The sequence below is a fragment of the Phaseolus vulgaris genome, unplaced genomic scaffold (genome assembly GCF_000499845.2).
Source record: "Phaseolus vulgaris cultivar G19833 unplaced genomic scaffold, P. vulgaris v2.0 scaffold_28, whole genome shotgun sequence".
NCBI lineage: Eukaryota > Viridiplantae > Streptophyta > Magnoliopsida > Fabales > Fabaceae > Phaseolus > Phaseolus vulgaris.
Window position 1 is genome coordinate 222,017 of NW_027174096.1, and position 9,591 is coordinate 231,607.

Here is a 9,591-nt window from a genome sequence, read left to right on the forward strand (position 1 = left end):
GGCTCTTTGGCCTTGGGTTCCTAATTATCACAAACAAATGCCTCAATCATCTTCATGCTCTTTATGATGCAACAAAAATAAAAATTAAGCAACCACAACTGTCAATTCATCAGTAAAACTCTCAAAATTATTTAAGGTTCACACACTCACTTGGTTTAATTGGTCTCATTCCTTTTTGTTTTTGTCATTCTTTGTCTTAATAATCATTCTGTTAAATTTTCATGTATCACAATATTAACTACATTTGAATAGGGATTCAATCATATTTTCTTTTCTAACCTGTGTCTAATTCATCTTATTATTTAATATTTAAACACAAATTCTTTTTTCCACAATTCAAAATTAATATTCTAGTTCTTTTTTATTTGAAAAACTAAACTAGAAAATAAACAAATTAAAACTAAAATTTATTCAAGAAAGATAATTCAAGACTTAAAACTAACAAACTAACAAAACAGGAAACTTATTCAAAATAAGCAATAATAACAAACTAAACAAATACACAGAAAACAAAATAACCAAAAAATAAAATAAGACAAAATTCAAATAACTGAAAAGAAAAGAGAATTAGAAAGATAAAACTATATTTTTTGCTCAATCTTCTCTTCTTAAGAAGTCATCCAACATTTTGTTAAAATCTTTATCTACAGTGTTGCTTCATTTGCTGGATCTGCCCCCCTGAATAATAGAACCTATCCCCAGGTCAAAATACATAACCTCCTAGTAAGCGCTCTTTTAACGTCATATAGCTTAACGCCTATGTCTTTATGGGTCATCTAAAAGGATTACCGTAGTGAGGTTTTCCTGTTCATTACCCAAGTAAGGCTTTACCCTCTGACCATTTACAACCCAACTTTTGTGTGATTTTGGTTCTTCTAACTCTATTGCTCCATAAGGCTTTACCTCTTTCACAACATAAGGACCTGACCATTTAGATTTTAACTTTCCAGGAAAAAGTTTTAATCTATAGTTGCATAAAAGCACAGATTGCCCAGGGTAAAAATTTCTTTCCACAATCTCCTTGTCATGATATTTCTTTGTGCGTTCCTTATAAAGCTTTGAGGAACTATATGCGTTTAACCTCATCTCTTCATGTTCAAGGATTTGCATTTTTCTCTTTTCCCCAGCTGCTTTAGCATCTAAATTTAGTGTCTTTAATGCCCAATATGTTTTATGCTCTAATTCCACTTGAAGATGACTGGCTTTCCCATAAATCAGCTGAAATGGGGAAAGGCCAGTAGTGTTGAACCAAGTGGTGTTCAAGCTTTGAAGAATCCAAACCCTTTGAAGGATGTTGAAGCCTTGGTTGTGCTTGCTGTTGCTGTGCTGTTTTAGTTTAGTTCTGGGGTAGTTTGAGTGTTGTAATCCACCCCTTGATCGAATCTAAAGCATAGGCATTCTCAATCTTTGTGAAAGAAAAATGTTTTTCAAACTAAGTTAAAACAACCGATTGTTTTGTCGAAACAACCGATTGTTTATACTTAGATGTTTTGAGAAAAGATTGAAAACTGTTTTTCAAATGGTTGAACTGTTAGAACCAAAACAACCGATTGATTCGAGGAAACAACCGATTGTTTGTTTTAGGACCATAACAGAAAAACTGTTTTATCTTTGACCGAGCTTTAAATGTTTTAACTGCTTACGCTCTAGTCTTTAAATGCTTTGACCAATCATTAAATGCAATAAAAAAGTTTGTTAAGATTTGATAACAAATAACATCTTTGAATATATTTAGAAAAACATAATTAAGTAACAAGTTTTTTGAATAAGAGTTTTTCAAAGAGTTGAGATTGCTTAGAGTTTGTGATTGAATCAAAGTGTGTGGAATAGGATTATGCTTGTATTGATTTCAGATTATCATCTGTAACAAGTGTAATCCTTGTACTCTGCTGAACAAGTTTCGTTTCTGTGTTTGCTGAGATTGGTTGTGTGTTCTTGAGGGGATCAAGATCAGTAATCTTAGTGTTGGTGTGTTGGCCAAGAAGAGTGTGTGTCTTGAGGTGTTCAAGGTCACTTTCTTGGTTGTGGTGTAAGTGATCAAGTTGTGGTTGCTTAGTGGATTTCCTCAAGGTTTCTGAGAAGACTGGATGTAGCTCTGAATTTGGAGTGAACCAGTATAAACATTTGTGTGCAATCTCTCTATCCCTAACTCTTTAAATTCAGTTTTGTTATTTGATAACTGGTATAAACAACCGATTATTTCAGTAAAACAACCGATTGTTTTTACTAGTGTTGTGCCTTTGCTTTATGTTTTGAAAAACTGATTTGTTAATCAAGTTTTTCTTGAAGTTATTTCATTCAAGGCTGAAAAAGTTGTGAAAACTCTCTTTAAACAATTCACCTCCCCTCTAGTTTAAAGCCATATATTCTAACAAGTAGGAGTTTTAAATGTCGTTCTGTACGCCCACAGAGCTTCATCAAGTTTGATTGACCAATCTTTCCTTGATGCCGCCACTGTTTTCTCTAATATTTTCTTGATTTCTCTGTTAGAAACTTTTGCTTGCCCATTTGTCTGTGGGTGGTAGGCTGATGCTACTTTATGACTAACCCCATAATGCTCTAACACTTTCTTCAATTGGGTATTACAAAAATGAGACCCACCGTCACTCATCAATACTCTTGGAGTGCCAAATCTGCAAAAAATATTCCTTTTAAGAAATTTGATGACTGTCTTAGAATCTGCATGTTGTGCTGGAATTGCTTCCACCCATCTAGAAACATACTCAACTGCCACTAGTATATATTCATTTGAAAAAGAAGATGGCAAAGGCCCTATAAAATCAATGCTCCAACAATCAAAGACTTCAATTTCTTGAATGTTTTGCAATGGCATCTCATGTCTTCTAGAAATGCTTCCTGTCCTTTGGCACATGTCACATCTTTGTATTAATGCATGTGTATCTTTAAACAATGAGGGCCAAAAAAAACATGATTGAAGAATTTTTGCAGCTGTCTTTTCCCCATTAAAATGTCCTCCATATGCTGAATTATGGCATTGATATATAATTTTCTTGGCTTCATCTAAAGAAACACATCTTCTCAGCAAATTATCTGCACCAATTTTAAACAAATGAGGATCATCCCACACATAATGATTGGCATCCTTAAAAAAATTTCTTCTTTGATGCCAGTCCAAATTCTCCGGGCTTGTTCCAGTAGCTTTAAAATTGGCCATGTCTGCAAACCATGGCCTCTCTTTGATTACTAATAGCTTCTCATCAAGAAATTCAGCAAGAACTTCAGGATCCAATGTGGTTACCTCATCATTTTCTAGTCTTGATAAATGATCTGCTACATTGTTCTCACATCCTGTCTTATCTTTGATCTCTAAATCAAATTCTTGCAACAAAAGTATCCATCATATAAGCCTTGGCTTAGAATCTACTTTATTCAATAAATATTTAATTGCAGCATGATTAGTGAAAACAATAACTTTAGAACCTATCAAATAAGATCGAAATTTCTCAAGTGCATACACTATAGCTAGTAATTCTTTTTCTGTTGTGGTGCAGTTACTTTGCGTTTCATTCAAAACTTTACTCGCATAGTGTATTACTTGAAAAATTCTTTCTTTTCTTTGTCCTAAAACTGCTCCTACTGCATAATCACTAACATCACACATTATCTCAAAATTAAGTTTCCAATCAGGAGCAGTTATGATAGGTACAGAAATCAGTTTTTCTTTCAAGATATTAAAAGCAGCTAAACAATTATCATCAAATTTAAAAGGAGTATCCTTATTGAGAAGGTTGCATAGGGGCTTTGAAATCTTGGAGAAATCTTTAATAAATCTTCTGTAAAATCCAGCATGCCCTAGAAAACTTCTGATTCCTTTGATGTTGACTGGTGGAGGTAACTTTTCAATGACTTCAACTTTTGCTTTATCTACCTCCAGACCTTTATGAGAAATTTTATGGCCTAAGACAATTCCTTCAGTGACCATGAAATGACATTTCTCCCAATTTAGCACAAGATTTGTCTCCACACATCGCTTTAGTACGAGATCAAGATTAGTTAAACAATTATCAAAAGAAGATCCAAACACAGAAAAATCATCCATAAAAACTTCAATGCATTTCTCAATCATATCTGCGAAAATAGCAAACATACACCTTTGGAAAGTTACTGGAGCATTACATAACCCAAATGGCATTTTTCGATAAGCAAAAAAGCCAAATGGGCAAGTAAATGTTGTCTTCTCTTGATCTTCTGGATTAACCACAATTTGATTATATCCTGAATAACCATCGAAAAAACAATAATATGCTTTACCTGCCAATCTTTCCAACATTTGATCCATAAAAGGTAATGGATAATGATCTTTTTGCGTAGCTTGGTTCAGTTTCCTATAGTCAATGCACATCCTCCATCCTGTAACAGTTCTTGTAGGAATCAATTCATTTTTTTCGTTATAAATAACTGTCATACCTCCTTTTTTAGGTACCACTTGTATTGGACTAACCCACGCACTGTCTGAAATGGGATAAATCATTCCTGCTTCTAAGAGCTTTTGTACCTCCTCTCTAACAATCTCCTTCATGGAAGGATTTAAGCGCCTTGGTGGTTGAGCCACAGGTTTGAAATCTTGCTCCATGTGAATTTTATGCATGCAATATGATGGGCTTGTACCTTTCAAGTCAGCAAATGTCCATCCTATAGCTTCTTTATTTGCCTTCAACACTTTTATCACCTTTTGTTCTTCCTCATTGGATAAATGGTTACTTATGATAACTGGATTCTCCGCATTTTCTTCAAGAAAAACATATTTCAAATGAGCTGGCAACTGTTTCAGCTCTATTTTCTGAGGAGTGTTGGCTTGGTTCAGTTCTAATTCACCCAAAATCCCTTGTTGAACTTCTTTTGCCTTTCCCAACTCTAGCAAACATTCCTTGACTTCCTTATCCTTCCAGTCCTTGCAATTTTCATTATCATTTAGGACTGCTTTCATCAATGAATCATCTATAAATATTTCTCTCTGATTTTCCAAATACAGTTCATCTAATGCATCCATCCTAAAACAATCATTATGATCAATCGAATGTTTCATTGCTTCAAATACATCAAAGCTAACTTCTTCATCCTGCACTCGAACCTTCAACTTCCCTTCATCCACATCAATCATAATTTTTGCAGTCTTCATAAATGGGCGTCCAAGAATGAGAGGTACTTCAACATCTTCCTCTGTGTCCATGATCACAAAATCAACTGCGAAGTAAAATTTGTCTACCTTCACCAAAAGATCTTCTACTATCCCATGTGGATATTTTATTGATCTGTCAACTAATTGCAATGTCATCCTTGTATGCAAAATTTCAACATCCCCAATTTTCTTCAACATAGATAGTGGCATCAGATTTATGCTTGCCCCAAGATCTAGTAGTGTTTTTGCCACTGTAAAATTTCCTATTGTGATTGGCAAAGTAAAACTCCAAGGATCTTTAGATTTTTGTGGCAATGATTTTTGAATAATGGCACTACATCCTGCTTCTAGCTCCACATTTCCTTGTTCTTTTAATCTTCTCTTCTTGGTCAACAACTCTTTCATAAATCTGGCATATGTAGGCATCTGTTCCAAAGCTTCAGTGAACGGAATACTTATCTCTAGTTGTTTCAGAATTTCATAGAATCTGACAAATTGTTCTTCTATATTCTTTCTGGAGGGAGCATGTGGATAAGGTAAATCTACAATTGGAACACTTCTTTTTTCATTCTCTTTTACCTTTTTTTTTCTTTTCTTCTCCCTCTTCACTCTTGTTTTTTTCTTCCTTTTCTTTTTTTTCTTCCCTATCAATTTTTCTTTCCTCACTCTCTATGTCACTTTCCTTACTTTGTAGATTATCATCAATCCCCTTTCCTACAACTACTCCACTTCTTGTAGTGATTGACTTACATTTCTCCCTGAGTTCCCACAGCTCTTGTGTAAATTGCTTAATTTGTGTCTCAAAATTCTCAACGTTCTTCTGCACAACCAACATGGTGTGTGTAAATTTTTTTGTAGAATCTTCCATTTTGCTCATTCTCTCTTGGGACACAAGATCTAATAGTTGGAGTTGTTGAAAAGTTCCTTGCTTTCCTTGATCTTCCATGTAAAACGCTTTTTCTTCAGAAGAAATATTTTGGTAAGCACATTGCTCACTGGAATGCTCACCTCCACACAGTTCGCACCTTAATTCTTGATTCTGCCTTTGAAGAACATGTAATTGTTGAGGCAATTTCGCCATTTGTGTGGTTAACTGCTCAATCTGCTGTGTCAAAATTTGGTTTTGAGCCAATAATGTATCTTCAATCCATCCTTTCTTCTGAGTACTTCGTCCATCACACTGGTCTTGAGAATCCGTTGATGCCAATGTATTAATAATCCTCGTTGCTTGTTCGGCATCAAGAGTCATTATTGTGCCACCAGCTGTGGCATCTAAGAGCATCTTCATATCAAATTTGAGACCATTAATGAATATGCTCAGTTGAGCAATGTCTTCAAACCCATGATTTGGGCATTTTCTCAATATCATCTTAAATTTTTCCCATGTCTCAGAAAAAGACTCTTCTGCTCCTTGTCTAAACATAGAGATTTCAGACTTAGTTTTAATGTAGCGAGAGATTGAAAAAAAATATTTGCAAAATTTTTTCTTCTACATCCTCCCAGCTCGTGAGGCTCTGATTTGGAAGTGATCTAAGCCAATCTTTAGCCTTTCCTGCCAATGAAAAAGGAAACAAGCGCATACAAACATTATCAACATCATCTGATTCAAAGCCCATTGCTCCCACCAATTCATAAAATGTATTCAAATGTGAATATGGATCCTCATGTTCCATTGCTGTGAATTGATCGGCACCGATAAGAATGAGAAAACCGGGATCTATTTCCAAGGCCTTGGCGGTAATAGGTATTGCAATACTAGAAAAATGCCTTGGTCCTTGGTACATGACATAATCTCCGAGTGTCTTCCTCGTTTGTTCTTCTGCCATGTTGCTTTCCTAAAATGTTAGTGGAAAAAAAAATATAGTATATTTTTATTTTTCGATTTTTTTTAAATAAACAAAAATTTAAATTGCTAACTAAAATAAAATCAATAACTGCCTAAACTACAAATTAAAACTTAAAAATAAAATAAAACAAAAACAAAACACTAAAATGACACTAAATAAATAAAACAAAAATATTCAGAAAAAAATATATATAAATAAAATAAAAACTAAAAAAAGAATAAAAGAAAACAATAAAAACAAGAAATAACTTACTTAAAAATAATAAAGCTAAAACAAAATAAAACAAAAAATTATAATTATAATCGTAAAAAAAACTAACCAACTTACGTAAAAGATACTACCTAACGTAAAAATAAAAAGTAAAACTAGTAATGATAAATAAATAAAACAACTAAATAAAAACTACCTAAACCTATATAAAACTACGTAACTAAACCTAAAAAGAACTAAAATAAAATCAAAACAAAAATCAAACTAAATCTGAAAATAAATAGAAATAACTAAAATCAAAATAAGAATTAAAATAATAACAGCAAATTAAAATAAAATAAAATAAAATAAAAACAAATATTTTTTAAAAAAATAAAAAAATTTAAAAAAATCAAAAAAATTAAAATATTCACAATATTTAGGAAATTATACTCAACAAATCAAACCTTTTCCCCAGCAATGGGGCCAAAAACTTGATGACTTTTTACGGTAAGTGTATCGCTTTGTCAGAAGTAATAATTGTCCCTAAGGACGGATATCGATCCCACAAGGAAGAGTGAATTATCAAGTACAATAATCGCTAAATATAAAACAAAACAATTAAAAGTGTATTGAAAGTGGTTGGGTTGGCGATGATCAATAAGAAAACAGACAAAGGATTAGTTGTTTCAATTGAAAAAATAGGGATTAGGTTTCATCTCTCTCACTCTCATGTATTTTGATTAGCATGTCAATATTAAGCTCTTTGATTGAAATTGATGCCCATATAAAAATCATCTATATCGATTCCTCGCATATAAAATCCTTAAGAATGTCCCCTAACTATCGATCCCTCGCATAATTATAAGAACAACTCAGAACGAAGCTCAGATGTTTAATAGCAATTAACATTTCAAGTCTATTCCTAGCACTAAAATATGTTAAGTATTGTTGTTTAGGTCCGAACCCTAAAAATACTTCCCGGTCAGATTTAAGATTCTTAATTTGTCACGGAAAATTAAAAGTAAAACAACAATACCAAGAATCAATCAAGAACTGAATATTAATATATAAAATATCACCTCAATACATAAGAGTTTGAGCAGATTACTCTCAATCCCAAATGGTAGAATTAGCCACGCATACTTCTATCACCTTCCATTCTCCCAATTGGGTTACAATTCACTCTATGGTGTTTTTCTCTCAATCTGGCCCCCTAGGGTTGAGCCTCTAGCCCTCTATTTATCCTAGTTTTCTAGGGTTAGGTTGCTTCCTGTGTCGCGTGAATGGGCTAAATGATAAAACATAAAAAAGGCTCAATCTTTCTTTGCATCTTTTTCCATTCCGGGACCTTTCAACTTTCTCTTTTTAGCTCAAATTATTCTCCTTTATTCCAAATCTTCAATCCTCCCTAGAAATCTGTAATTAACACAAAATTTGAGAATAAAATGCTCTTATTCAAATAAAACTCATAAAAATGTAAAAAGGTATAAATTCATAAATTAGGGATTATTTTATATGTAAATTAGCAATAAATCCTCATAAGTGCCTATATTTTAATATGAATTATTACTGAAATTAGGCACTTATTAAGGATCGAGCTTCTTCTTAACCTTGTAAAGATTGTATAGAGTAGTTAGAATTTATTGGGCCTTGTATTTTTTACCAAAGTAGAGTAGGGTGTAAATAGAAAAGAGAGTATAGTGTAAAATAGGGGGAAAAAAAGGGTGCAAATAGGAAAATAGGCAAGGATAGAATGAAGGTACACATGTCCTCTCCTCAATGGAGAAGATTTTCCTCCAATGAATACATGTCACTTGTAACTCTCATAATGGAGAGGATTTGCACTAATAAGGAGGTGACACTTGTCACACTTTCATTTGGGAGGTTTTGAGAGACATTTTCTTATAAATAGGAGTCTCGTACATGTATTTTCAATTTGGAATTAGTAATGAAATGCCGCCCATATTTGGCCATTCTACTTGTTCCTAACTTCTCCCTAGTTTAGTCTCCTTCAAGGCTTAGCCTAGAATATTTCCTAGTGAGTTGGTCTCACCTCTCACTCTCATAAATTCCTAACTCCACTTCAATCCATGAAAACTTGTCTTGAGTTTCTTTAATGCTTCTGCTCCTCAACTCTCATCATCTTCCATCCAAAGAAGAAATACAAAAAGATGACTATTAGAAGAAAAGTGTTTTCCATCAATAGCGGCTTGATATCTATTTGATATTAATCTGCACAAATATCGCTCTTTTACTTCATTATTATGTCATTAGACGCTCAGAAAGGAAACTTTTGCTTTTAGCCCCATACGCGTCCTTATGTTTTTTTTTTATTTTTAAAGATAATATAAGTATCATTGAACATTATAATAAACATAATAAGTCATGGGTATCACTAAAAACATCTTATAA

General features: G+C 33.2%; 1 pseudogene; it reads left to right on the forward strand.

Moving 5' to 3' along the window:
* The first annotated feature begins 6,477 nt into the window (after nucleotides 1-6,477).
* Nucleotides 6,478-6,583, forward strand: LOC137817293 (small nucleolar RNA R71; annotated as a pseudogene).
* Nucleotides 6,584-9,591: the final 3,008 nt, after the last annotated feature.